Source organism: Orbicella faveolata, unplaced genomic scaffold (assembly GCF_042242905.1).
Source record: "Orbicella faveolata isolate gen_17 unplaced genomic scaffold, um_ofav_v1 contig_46, whole genome shotgun sequence".
Taxonomy (NCBI): Eukaryota; Metazoa; Cnidaria; class Anthozoa; order Scleractinia; family Merulinidae; genus Orbicella; species Orbicella faveolata.
The window spans coordinates 7,092,042-7,106,432 of record NW_028301576.1 but is presented as its reverse complement, the minus strand read 5'-3'; the positions used below and the strand labels follow the sequence as shown (position 1 = coordinate 7,106,432).

General features: G+C 39.5%; 1 long non-coding RNA gene across 1 annotated transcript in view; it reads left to right on the top strand.

Moving 5' to 3' along the window:
* The first annotated feature begins 2,056 nt into the window (after positions 1–2,056).
* LOC149098172 (uncharacterized) overlaps positions 2,057–14,391 on the top strand; it is a 143,707-nt gene continuing 131,372 nt past the window's right edge. Inside the window, exon 1 of the long non-coding RNA XR_016203617.1 lies at positions 2,057–2,128. This is a non-coding gene — a long non-coding RNA (uncharacterized LOC149098172). The remainder of the gene's footprint in view (positions 2,129–14,391) is intronic.

Sequence of the window (14,391 nt, the reverse complement as noted above, 5' to 3'; positions counted from 1 at the left end):
TCAACAAAATCGAAATCGTTATTCGAAGTTGATTAAAGAAAGCGTCATTGAAGCTTTGCTGATTATTTCGGCTTTATTCACGTATTTCCAGCTTAGCTTTTAATATGTTCTCAAACATTTATCAATCTTATTTAAATAGGCCCTTTGCACGATACGGTCACATGGTACAAAATCACATATGCTGGTGAGCAAGTTGCGCAGCGGGACTTCCAAAACTACCAAAACAGGTGGACTGGTACGAGTTGCATTGTTTTGGAAGTTCCACTGCGCAACTTGCTCACCAGCATGTCTGATTTTGTACCATGTGACTGGATCGTGCAAAGGGCCTATTTAAAAACTAGAGAGTTATTGTTTGAGTTCGATGTACGCTTTCACACGAAAGTGCGGCGGAAGTCCAATTTGTCATGTTTACTGCCTGTACAAAACACGTATCGGCGGGCGCTCTCATTCATCGACAACAGAGAATTTACTGGATTTTTGCACAAATAAAACTGAGCAGTATCTACGGACGTAAAGTTATTGGGCCTTGATGAAACATCAAGCGTTGCTTACAATTTAGGCGAAACTCAAACTAGCAATTTTTTTATTTTACTTTTCGGTCGCGATAGACTGGCAAATTCCTCGCAAGCGAAAATTGAAAATTGGCGAATTTTGGCAATCCTCAAAAATTTGGTAAGGTTTTGAAACTGGGGTCGCACTTATTTTATGCTACTTGTTGACAGATTTATTACTTATACAAACAAAACTGGCTCTAGCGCGACCCAGGCCTAACCTCGTTTTCTTGGTCCGTACTGTAAGTTACGTTCCTCATTTTTCCCCTCTGATTTATGGCCCGCGCGCTTCGCCCTTGGACCATAAATAGATGGGGAAAAAATCTCGGTCCTTAACTTACAGTACTGCTCGCGAACTCGGTTTGTCAGAGGTATTTTAACGGGACTTCGTGAAGATGGCAAAGGTTATTACCCAGTAAGAAAAACAAGTTTTCTACAATCGCAAAAATCAGTTCTCGCAAAATAAAAAATATCGCCGATTAGCAAAACTAAACTCCCGTGAAAATTTAGTGCCACACGGCAGGTTTAAAAAGCCCTTTTCGAAGATAGCATAAATAGCGACAATGCTACTAAAAGAGTGTTACTTACGTTGAAATAGTTCATTGGCGTCACTCACGAATGTCCATCTTCATAAAAAATGTCGAATGTCCTTTGGTTAACTTTCCCATGCAGTCTTTCGATCATGCATGGACGCTCAGCATCTTTCATTTCCATTTTCGACAAACTGGGACTTTCATTGAGACGCTGGTGCTAAATAAAAAACGTTCTCAAACAATAAAGAAAACAGCTGAAAATATCCACATGGGCTTGATATGTGCTATTCGTTTACGGATTAACTATTTTTCAAAAGCTTTACGTTTACCATCAGAAAGAAGAAATGTCAATTGAACAGTATTTTATCCTCTTGCCATTATTTTATTAACTTGAAAAATATTTATTATTTTCCAAGTTGTAGCGGTAGAACGATTTCACTCCATCATTCCTTCACTCCTTCACTTCCCGTTCAGTTAGAGATTTGGGAGCCTGGGGGGAGGAACTTCCATATCGAAAGGGAAGGGATGCTCGTGGGAAAATTTGAATTTAACTCATAAGGGAGACCAATGTGGACTTTCCTAAGAGTTCAACAAACGCGATCTTTGCTTTATTTCACGCACCGTCATAACTCCGAAAGTCAAAATGCGCTGGTTTCCAAACAAAGGACGCTATTGAGGTCGAAAGTGGTTAACAGATATAAATTTAGTAACTCTTATGCCTGATGAGGATAAAACCTTTAGTGGCTTTTTGGGTTTGGATTTGAGAATTTGATGACGTCGCGTGAACACACTCTGTAGTCTACATTTGGCGCGAAAATATGCTCAGAGATATTGTCCGTGGACATTATCTGTTCCTCGAGGATCACAGTTTTCCTTGAGTTGTGCTCTCCGAAAAATGTTCGCTTCTTGGAACAAATGTCCGCGGACAAATGTGCGAGGATATTTTCGCTCCAAATGGAGCCTATGTTTTTTTTTTTTGTACCATGCCCTACAAATATGTTAAGCGTAAGCGTATTTTTTTTTTTTTTTTTTTTTTTTTTTTTTGTGGGAGCGGGGGGAAAGGGGGGGGGGGGCGGATGCGGCGGGGATACGTTTTTAATTTTATTTCGGTTTAGTTTTATATTTATTTTGGGGTCATTTTTGACAAAAAACAACCATATCCAACTCGGGACTACGTGCCTCGTTGGCTATCTATGATCTCATGTCCAACGCCCGCTCGTGGAATAATTGTTAACTAGAATCATACTCAAAGATATTTTGGCTTCGACACAATGAATACAGCTTGAGCTTCATATAATGCCGCAGCAAAAAGCGATGCCAATAACCAGCCAGTCTTGACCGAATAAGCTTCGTCAATACAGTGTTTATAAAATGAGACCATCACACTATAGAGTGGCGATCTCGAACCCATCTTGCCAAACATATTTGGGTTTATATTATACTACGGGTTTTTCCTTACCTTTAACTTGTTCAGGCAAAAGTACGGACAGGCATGTCCATTTGTGGGTGTGTCCTGAAGTAGCACAAACCCCAAGGAAATTTCGCCCCAGACGCTGCGTTTTTGGTTAATAGGCGGACCGAAATCATGAAGCTCTGAACAAATCAAAACTCGGAAACCAGAAAATCTTAGTTCTGACTTGATTGAACACGCATGTCGAGCGCATGTCTCCAAGCTCAAGAACGGTTTCTAAACATGCGTACAGGGAGCCTATTATCAATGTGACGTATGAGTGGCTTCCCGAAAGATCCCGATTCTTGGTGCTAAGCAAAAGGGCCGCTGAAAGAAGAAGGTAGACCGAGGTATAAGACCGTGGGACGATGTTTCGTCACCAGACACTGTCGCATTTCGTAATGAAAGGTAGGAAACAGGAACCGCAACGTTTTCTGGGAAGAGGCCCAAAATTCCACATGTTCCACAATCCGACCGTTGAAGTGACGCCTGAGGACTAACCATGCAGCAGGGACACACACGCTCTGGTATTGTCTGGACGCAGGACAGACCGATTTACTTTAGGAACCGTGCAATTGGGCAATTTTTCGGAGCAACAATTTTTTTCAACGTCAGTTCCTTTAAGAGTTTTTTTTCCGATTTCTTCTATATGTTTCTCTTCGGTGCTTTGTTTTGCACAATTGCTTCCAGGATATTTTGTCCAACTTCCCACCCACCCAACCCCTCCCGCAGCGCCGAGGCCCAGGATATAAGAAAGAAGCGGTCTTTAGATTTCTGACTATGGCTTCAGGCCTCGCAAAGTTAACCGGCTAAGTTCAGATTTAAAAGCGACACTTGATTACACTTAGGACTCTAGCTCAAAAGAGACCTCTACGCCGAAGTGGAACAAAAAAACACTTGATACCAATACAGGTTCATCGTATGATTACCATTGTCGGATTTTTATTTTTAACATGCATGATAATAATTACAGTTAACTATCAGTCTTCTCAAAATCACCAAATAACCTGTAGCTTAATCAGCTGCTTTCTCTAAAATTACCGCCACTTCCTCTTTCCAGTTTAATACTTTGTAAAGACTTTGCGTACTAAACCTACTCCTACAGTCAACTCAGTGCTGTAACCTACTTTCTGAAAACAATTTCATTAATTGGATTACTATGAATGTTTAGAAAGTAGCCGAAGAAAATACGCGCACTGAATCGTTCAAATTCGTTTTTCCATAACTCGCCGATAGAAACACAGAACTAGCCGAGCTGTTGACGTAACGATAGCGTGAGCAAAGAGAATTTACATTTTAATGATCGAAGTAAACAATTTTTGCTGTTTCTTTTTTTTTTTTTTTTTTTTTTTTTCGCCGCGGAAATTTCAAAAAAAAAAACTGGAACCTTATTCTCCATGTTTCTATCGAGTTTTTTTTTTTTCAATAATTGCAGAAAATCTCGGGCTCTCATACGTTGGTTAAATTTCATGGTCAATATGCGGACAGACCCATGAATTTTATTTTTTGCGATGCGTCAACCATCGACAGCGGACAATTTGTTATTGTAAAAAACAAATTGACGTCAGTGTTTCATGCGTCTGTCCTGTTATTGACAATTAATTTCGTCATAACATTGTCAAAGTAGTCTGCGGATCCACTGCTACTTTGACAATGTTATGACGAAATTCATCATTAATAACACGACAAACGCATGAAAAACTGACCTCAATTTGTTAAATAGAAACACTGCGTTTCTATTACACAATTAGATTATGAGCTCGAGATTTCTATTGCGTGATAATTGACGAGGGCGCAGACAATATAGATAGTGAGTGGCTTAGCCAATCAGATAATTAACGGCGCGGCATTCGTGATGGAATGCTAGTAGATTTATACTAAAACTTGATAGAAACACGGTGCATGTTTTCTATTTCATAATTGTTTCACGCTTAGCTTTATTCATTTACTCTCTTATTCATCAATTCAATGGTCGATCGATTGATTAACTGATTCATGACCTCCATCGAAATGTACAGCGCCTGTCACGGGTTTTGCTGTTGCTGCCGATGTTGCTGTTGCTGCCGATGTTGCTGTTGCTGCACGTTAGATACAATCTATCATCAGTGCAGTTCTTACTTACTCCTAGGTACAAACTAGTGTTATCAGGAAGCGTGTGTTTATAATATCTATGATGAGGTGGTTGCCATTCCTCATCAAACAGGAAAGCATCATCAGTTGACGAGTTGCATCGCTCATTCTATGAAAGCAATTAAAAGAAAACAATAATCAATTAACATTCCACCAGGAAGACATAATCGGGGACGGAGACCGTAAGTCTTGGGATCCGCGCGCACCTATGATATGGGACAATTTTTCTATTTTCAGAACAAATTGCGCCATCCTGACGTCATATATCCGCGCGGATCCACGCACATGTCGGGGGCTCTCGCGTGGATGTTGTCACGTTGCATGATCAAATGGTGAGAGTTGCGAGATTCTCTTGCAGATTTTTCACAGCGATGGCAGGGAATAAGGCAGGGAATAAGACCCAGGGCTCTTATATGTAGTTTTATGCTCTGAGCTAATGGAAAAGGTGAGTTTGCCAGGGTCGAAAACATGACTCCGATTTCGCGCTGTGAATGAATGCTCGCGCTAGTTGTACGCGAAAGCTTTTGCGCTTGTTCTATAAAGAAAAGTTATGTAAGAAAACTCTTTACTCTAGTATCGAGTTACTTTGTGAGTTTCCCAAACAATGCTTAATCATAACCAAACCCTGTTTTGATAGTTTGTTATTGTCTCTGTTTGTTTGGCGAGTTTGCAAAAGTTTTTGAAAGGGCAGTCTGACGCCTCCAAGTAGCTCATCTGCATAGTGCAGCGCTTTCAAGTCCGAGTCGGTGTTTTCAATTGTCAACAAATCTTGACAAAGATTTCTTTCGCTGTCTTTTGTGCCGAGATGCTGCAACAATTTTCACCATATAAATCGAAGGGTAAAACTCATATAGGAAATAAAAGGAAGCCCATGCATTGATTTTCTCATGGTTATCATGGTAGCAGTATTACTTGTGGGCGCGTACACACGACGACGACGGCGGAGTCGTGCAAGATGGCGGCCATACTCCAGCTAATAGGTTGACAGCAACATGTAGCCTTCGTTCGTCTTTGATGTTTGACATCCATGTTATGGTTAATTGACACCTGTCATATCAACGTTCCGCTTACCAGTATCACGTGACCATGTCGCAGGCTCAACTTTAGAGCTCATCGACGTCACGTGTTTTTTAAAGTTGACTGCTGACCAAGTGTTACTTTTCGATTCGATCGCGGGCTCGTGGCAAGTTAACTTATTGTAAATAGTTGCATAAAGCCTAGCCTGAATTTTCAGCCGCCTCCTCCGCTCGCTGAGTCACTCGGAGAGAGAGGGGTCTGAAAGCACTGAGTGATAATGCTGTCCGGTGACGTCACGAGTCAAATGTGGTAATTTATGCTCAATAACATGCGACCTTCAGCGCAAAAGCGTCTAGACAAAGCCTACGTTTTGGTGGACGTCAATCATCTCCGCTTCCTCACCGACTGATGCAAAATTTACAAAAAAAAGTCTTAAACCTTGCAGCGGTCCACGCGTAAAAATTATTATTTTACTTTCAGTGTGTTCGGCTAGCTCACTAAATACACTGGCATTAAATATTCCTTAAATCTGTCACTGAACGGGCGGATCGGGTTTCTCAACGGCCATTCGCATGCATGAATGACCCCGAGGTCAAGCAAATGTACCCCGAACTAAATTATTTCTGTACGTATTTGTCTTGGGGCTACGGACTGAACAAGACTTAAACTCCTTGTAAACCTTATAATTTTGTAAGGTAATAAGTTATAAGTTTTATATGTTTAAGTATTGTTCAGTCCGTAGCCCCAAGAAATACGTGCAGAAATAATTTGTTCGCTCGCGTGCAGATTTGCTTGATTTTGGGGTCGTTCATGCATGCGAATGGTCGTTGAAGAACCCGACAAACGCAAACGTCTTTATTTATAGACTTCAAGGAATGGTTAATGCCAATGTATTTAGTGAGCTAGCCGTACATATCGAAAGTAAAATGATAATTTTTGCAAGTGGACTGCTGCAAGGTTTCAGACTTCTTTTTTCAGGTAAATTTCACATACAGTCGGAAGGAGGCGGGGATGATTGACGTCCAACAAACCCTTGGTTTCGTCCAGACGTTTTTGCGCTGAAGGTCGCTTGTGATTGATAACCACTGTAAAGCAATCAATGGCGAAATAATAACGACTATGCTTTCGTTTGGGAAACGGCTGTGCTGCTTTGAAAGTTCAATTGCCACGAGTGGAACCATCTTACGTCTGATATATTAAGGACTTTCCATATCCCGTAGGCAAGTTTACAAATACATCGCTTCCGCTAAGAAATTTGAAAGTGCCTTTTCTTGACGCGGATTAAGTCTTTGTTTGTTTCTTCTGCCATCTTGAACGTGCGAAGTTTGGCAATAAAATTATTCAAATCATTCGAGTCGGGCGAATAAATTAACACGGCAACCAATCAGAACCACTACCAGGTTTTTGATAGTGACGTCACCGGACAGCATTGTCGCCCGGTGCGTTCAGACGTCTCTCTCCCCGAGTGACTCAGCGAGCGGAGGAGGCGGCTGAAATTCAGTCTACATAAAGCCAACCCATGGTTTAAAGTTAACAAAATCATAAATTTATCTTTTATACAGATGTTTTTCACTACTTTTGTTTTTGTAGTTTGAGTTTATTCAAACTCAAAACAGATGGCCAAAAAAAATACAGAAAACCTGACCGCAAAGTTACAAAATCAAATCAAAATTCTCGCTTATCCTGGGTTAGCTTAATCGAGCTTTGAACAATCCGGTCCAGAAGCTCCGCTTTTAGGCTTGGCTAAATCTATATATCACCACCTTTTGCTGTTCATTTACAGACAATATCCATTCATTTGTGTCCAAATTTATTTCATTATGGTCAATATACTCTCATTAACACCAATATGACCTTCATTTCCGCGTAAGGAACGTTCAAGAATAACATTAACATATGTATTAACATTCAAAATCATCAAAAGATAAACAATACTTTACTTTGACATTCATTGCCTGTAAATGTATTTTCATTTCTGTCGAAATGAATTTCGTTGTCACGAAACGACAGTCATTTACACTTTTGGACAATCCTTTTTCAACAAAAGACTTTCAATAACAGAATTTGCATGAGAACTCACAATCAATTACATTATTGTATAACCATATCCGTGAAGGTGACAATATTAAGTGCGTTGAGACAAACATTACAGCCATAATATCATTTGTTTACATCAAGGCATGCGTTCAAAACAAGGCCCAACACTGCGCGAGCTCTGCTTGCATTTCCGGCCACGTACTTTCCGATAAGGACCAGATTTAAAATGTAAACAAACAACTGTGTTGGATAAATCTGGCCACGGTTGTGGCAGGTTTAATGAAATCAAAGCTAACAGAACCACAACATCTCTGTTCAAAAGAATTACGCTGATGAGCTATTGTTTTCTCTTAACGTTAGTTGAAAACACGGTTATGTCTGTCTCAACATACTAAAGATTGTCATCTTCACGGATATGGTTGTATAATAATGCAATTGATTGTGAGTTCTCATGCAAATTCTGTTATTGAAAGTCTTTTATTGAAAGAAGATTGTCCAAAAGTGGAAATGATTGTCGTTTCGTGACAACGAATTTCATTCCACAAAAATGAAAATACATTTACAGCCAATGAATGTCAAGGGAAACTATTGTTTATCTTTTGATGATTTTGAATGTTAATACATATGTAAATGTTATTCTTGAACGTTCCTTAAGCCAAAATGAAGGTCATATTGGTGTTAATGATAGTATATTGACCATAATTTGGACACAAATGAATGGATATTTTCTGTACATGAACAGCAAAAGGTGAATTACTCATATACCATGATGGCTAAGCCAATAAAGCTGTTGAGTTGCATGTTTCTATATAGACTTCGGATATTATACAGCTGATCGATCTAGGGCAATGTTTCCGCCAAATTTGACTTTTTTCAAGATACTAGATCATAGTCTCTTAGTTTTCTTGAATACTGTTGTTTTCATAGATCGCTCGCACCAAAACAACAAAATCGTTTCGTTTGTGTATGAAGAACGTCAACAAACTCAGGAATTTCAGATCTAGCGTAGGTGGAAAGAAATCATCCTTCTGTCCAAATTTCAACTTAGTAGTGCATGTCCAATAAATTCAACAGTGTTACGGCCCGGTACTGCCCACAGTAGAACTATAATATCAGTAAAAAGTGTGTATGAAATAAACTTGCCAATAGACGCTTATAGGTAGTTTTAACTCACCATAAAAGTGACCGTCGGCGTGACCCTTGTCCTGTTAATGACCTTCAGCGCGTAGTAGCGTGTGTTACCGTCTTGTTCATCACTGTATTGGATGCACTTCTTTCCGGCTTTGGTATCCTCAATCGTAAATCCTTTGAAATACAAAATGCACTATTAGGGAACATTTCTTCAAACAATTTCAATTACTGATCCTACTAGACAGCATTCAATCTCATTCGATTAAACAATACGGGCAAGACAATCTTTATTTATTTTAACGCGGTAAAAAACTCGTCAGCTAAAACTACAAATGTTTTCAATTCCTAATATCTAATATCATAAAAATGATAAAATAAAAAAGCTGCTTTCCACGAATGCCGTGCCTATACATCTCATTCGAGTAGGCATTTAAACTGCCTCAGAGACTCTGCTTCCCTTAAGTCACAAGTAAGACGGTAAGTAAGTAAGTAAGTAAGTAAGTAAGTAAGTAAGTAAGTAAGTAAGTAAGTAACCTTTATTTAAACACAATAAGCAATTGAGCTTGCAGCTTGTGGGATCGTGTGCAAATAAACAATAAAGAATAATTACAAAATACGAATTGAAAATTTACAATGTAAGATCTAGTCCAAAGAATGACGCTACTATAGCTAAAGCCATTTTTATAATAGTTTGTGCGCGTTTCCGCGCGGTTTCTCGCCTTTCGAGAAACCGCATATAATGGGCTTCTGTATCAGAAATTAATGATCAGTTCGTAAATTTGGGACCTTAGGGCAATAACACTAGTGAAGTTTTTACTAAGACTTACTAGTTGTTAAGGTCTTTGTGGATTGTCCATTGCATTTTGCCTCGGTTCTATTTCCATCAAAGTGAATCTGTAAAAGATTACCGGGACAGTCGTCGCTTTTTTTTCTTAAAAGTGACTGAAGGCTCCCTAGAGTTGTAGTTTCCACAGGGACCAGTAAGCACACAGCAGCAGCCTACATAGGGATGAAGAAATGATACAATTAGATCCAGCTAATTCGAACTCGCTTATTTCGAATTCCCGCTATTTCGAACTATTTTTCGTTTCCCCAGAGCGTTGCAAATAGCGGAAATAAAATGTATCTTCAATTATAACATGGCCATTGAGTGATGAGTAAATCGGGAAACTGCGCCGTTGTTAAAATTTCGCAAGAAATAAAGATCTTTGATGTCTCGCAGTCCTTTAATATACGTTCTTAAACGCCCAAAAACTCTGTCTGTAACTACCCTTCGGCTGAAACCGTTTCAATGTGGCATTTCCTTCAAGCAGCAAACATTGGGTGTTTTTAAAGCTCTCAAACAAGGTAACATGCTCTATAATATACAATAAAGAGCACGTTTAACGAAAAAGAGAGAAACCTAACGAGGGTAAAACACAAATGATTAGACCTTTTAAAGTTAAACTTTGAGAATCATAAAATCTAAGATTGCAATAACCTTAGTAGTAATATTCCTTACTAGAAAAGTATATGTAAAATCCATTTATCCGCTCTCTGTCCAGTTATTTCTTTCAGATGAATAACTTTAAAATGTTACAGAGCTAGAGCTTTCTTTTATACATGGTTCATTTGATTTTATTTGCATTATATAATTCATAAAATATGACAGGAATTTGTTCGATAGCTGACCTGATTCTAAAAAGCATTGCATACTGATATCAGGTATATTTGTTTTAGCTATGGTCAGTTGAGATCAGGTTGGTCAAGAAACTATGATATTGGATGGACTTAGTTGTATAAGAATAACTTCATATAACCGGTATTTCAAGGGGAGCAGTTAAGTTTCCATGGAAGTTCTAAGAACAAACAAACCTCCGCTGAGGTAGATCGTGTAAAGAAGCAATATAAGATCGGTTAATCGATTCTGTTAGCTAAACACCCAACAGTTTGCATGGGAAAAATTGAGATCTAAAGGGCCCGAAAATGTTCAATTAGGCTGATTTTCTTTCAGGTCAGCCCCCGCCATCCGCCTCTACCACGGATGGTTTGATAAGTACTGTATCGCTCAAGGAAGTCGGAGCATCTTATTTACATGTCCTTGACACTGACTTTTTTACTATTTTATCATTCCGTTTTGTTGCCTATTCACCAGATTTGTTAGCGATAGCTGGATCTCGACCATCAAAAGGAATTGACCGTGTACACTTTTGATACCAAGGGAAAATATCAATTGAGATTAAAAGAATATCTCTTGTTGAGATTTATTAATTAAGATTGAAGTATTCAATTGAAAGAAAAACAACTTAACTCGCAATGGACCTATATTACTTTATATCTTGGTTCAAGAGGTCATTCGCTCGAATATTGATCATGAAAACATTGACATGTTGTCTTGAAATGTCACCTCAACAGCAATCTACGACTGAAGGACGCTATTGACAGTATTGATAACCAACGACTGAGATTCTTTGCACAAGAGGGGTGACTGTTTCGAAATTGTGACACATCGGACAGTTTATTTGCCGAAAACAGATACCTTGATTGTGTTTTGTTTCCCTTGGACATGTTTTGTTTTTCTTGAACATTGAAACTTAACATTCTATTACCGTGCATTAATTTTAAAAGTATTAAGCACCTATTTAACCTTGAAAGAGCGACTTTTTAAAAACTGTGGTGAAATTAAAGAGGGTCTAAATGGGAGGGGGGGGGGGATGGGTCCTCGTGTCGGCGGTCGGTTGAAATTTCATTACTTTGTCGGTTGTCGGTAAATCTCAGTTATTTTTTTGGTCGCCAGTCGGTACTTTTCGTTTTGTCAGTAGTCAGTAATATTTCTCGCCCTTTGTCGCTGGTCGGTTAACCTCATTCAGACCCTCATTCAATACAGCTCGTAACTTGCAAAAGGTCGCATCGGACAGAATTAGTACACTCCCTATGAAGTATGTTGCTTTATCATGCAAAAGCATTCACGATAATGATCTGTTTGCTCTTTAAGGTACAAAGATTGACCACTCCCCCCCCCCCCCCCCACGCCTTCCCCGTTCGACTTTGAACCCTTCTTAAATAAGGACTTGTTGTCTAATCACTCTGCAGTGAAACGAAAACAAAATGATTTCTAACTTAGTATAAGTAAGAAAACATCAGTCATATAGGAGGGGGCATCTCGTTTATTGATCAGACATAGATTGCACTAGGGTAGTTATTAGCAGAATAAACGTAGTAAACAAAAACACGGAAATTTACTAAAACAAAACACGATTTCCAAAATGAACTGATCAAAAGCGGAGATGCCGTCGAAGTGACAACTCCTGACGGACAAACCCCTTAAATTTGAACCTCTTAGTATAATTACGCAGCCTCCATACCAACGAATCTACATACCAGAACAAAACTATCTTATAATAACTACGTGAAAAAATATAGTCGTTGTCTAATCACTCTGCACTGAAACGAAAACAAAATATTTTCTAACTCAGTCATATAGGAGGGGGCATCTCGTTTATTGATCAGACATAAATTGCCCCATTTCGAAGATAAAGCGCAATTTAAAGAGAATTATAGACCTAGGGAACGAGAAACTGAAAGAAGGGAATTGCTGTTGTCTTTAACATAGCCGTCCTTTGCACGATCCGATTTCCAACGACCGTGTCGTTTAAACAAACGATCGCTGATGCCAGCATTCGCGGCGGCAGAGCCACCACCTGATCTTAAGCTATAAGATAAGATAAGAAAAATAAGAACTTCATTAACATGTCGAAGTCGCTGGCAAACCATAACTAGACTTAGGAAAACCAAGTTCAACTAAGGAATTAAGCAAAAGCTCCCTAGCCCTGGTATAGGATATAGGTCGCGAACCTAAAGAATAACTAAGAGTGGACTTACGATAAACAAGATTGCCAAATACAAAATCGCTAGAATTGCAATTCAAAGCAGCGAGATGAAAATAACGAGAACTGTAACGTATAGGGACAAGTGACAGTACCTGTCCGAGCCAAAAGAGCTGAGGAACCATCCTTGTACGCGTCAGTCTTAGTGTTAGTAATAATTATCTTAACGTAATCCAAATTATAGAAATTTACATCACAACAGCGCAACTTAGCTACCTCATCAAAGCGTAGAAATGCACAATAAGCAGTAATAAATAAAGCTGCAATTCGGAGACTAGACAGGTTAGCAGATGGCGAGGCATACTTTGAACATATTGAAGAAATCATCTCAGGAGCAACTGGCTCCTTTCTAGCCACTGGTTTAGCGGAAATCACGACACCTGCCTCGAGAATGTTCTTTACCAAAGGATCGTGACATGGATCAGGAAAACCATAGAGCTTGTTAGCCCACGAAATACCACAAGAAGCATGATGAAGTACGGAGGAACTTGTATCACTTTCGATAAGATGCTCTACGTAAAGAGCGACGTCTGGCGGCCTTGTAGGCAAAGCAGTGATCTCAGGAAAGTAAGATGCCCAGACTCTGAATTTTTTAAAGAACCTAGAATACTGATCGATGGTGCATGGAGTTCAGGATTGCCATGCACAAGTCGGAAACGGACTGGCAAGTCTTCTGAGTTCAGGATTCTGTAGGGGGGGAACTAGTCCGCTCAAAAACAATATCACCTTGTGCACAAAAAAAAAATAGAACAAGAATTTTAAATAATGACAAATTAAACAGAAAGATAGTCTCAGGTATAGGCAGATAGTCCAGTGGGGAATACAGCAAGCAACAAATCTCAACACTGACTGCTACTAATGGCCGTGAAAAAAGCCCAGTGGCGCCCAGAAATAAAGCAAGTGCGCAAATGCCCAGCGGCAAAAGAAACAAACCCACAAAGCCAAGTGGCAAACACTTTAATTCCGAGAGCTCATGACGCAAAAACTACCGACTAATGCCTTAAATTTAACCACAGGCGGCCCAAGCTCTCAATGTTCTCTTTTTTTTTTTTCCTTTTTATGCGAACGTTCAGGCTAACGTGACATATGGCATGTACTATCACATAACGACCGAATTTGACCACGCGAAACATGACTCCCGCCTTGCAGCATATGGAGGTGTCATGTTTCGCGTGGTCATATTCGGTCGTTACGTAATAGTACATGCCACATGTCACGTTAGCCCGAACGTTCGCATAGAAAGGAAAAAAAAGGATAACATTGAGAGCTTGGGCCGCCTCTCATTTAACTGGCTCCATTAACACGTAAGAAAAGGACAGGAGAACTAAAATTATCAGAACCAAAAATGCAATTCTTATTAGCACCATGCACAAAAACTCGCTTCCCTTTAGCAACATAAAGGAAGTCAAGAATATAACTACGGAAAGAACGATCTTTATTAATAATGCACGGCCAAAAAATGGCAGATAACCAATAAGGGACCACAAGAGCGCCTACGCACTTGCATAATTTGAAATACTCAATAACTTGGGTGACAAGGCTAACGGGAGGGAGCAGCCAACAATTTTCACCTTCCCACCTATGACTAAGAGCATCTACAACCAAAGTGTTAGGACTGTAAAAGCGCGAATGGAACCTAGGCAACTTGGTATTTCAATAACTAGCAAAACAATCTA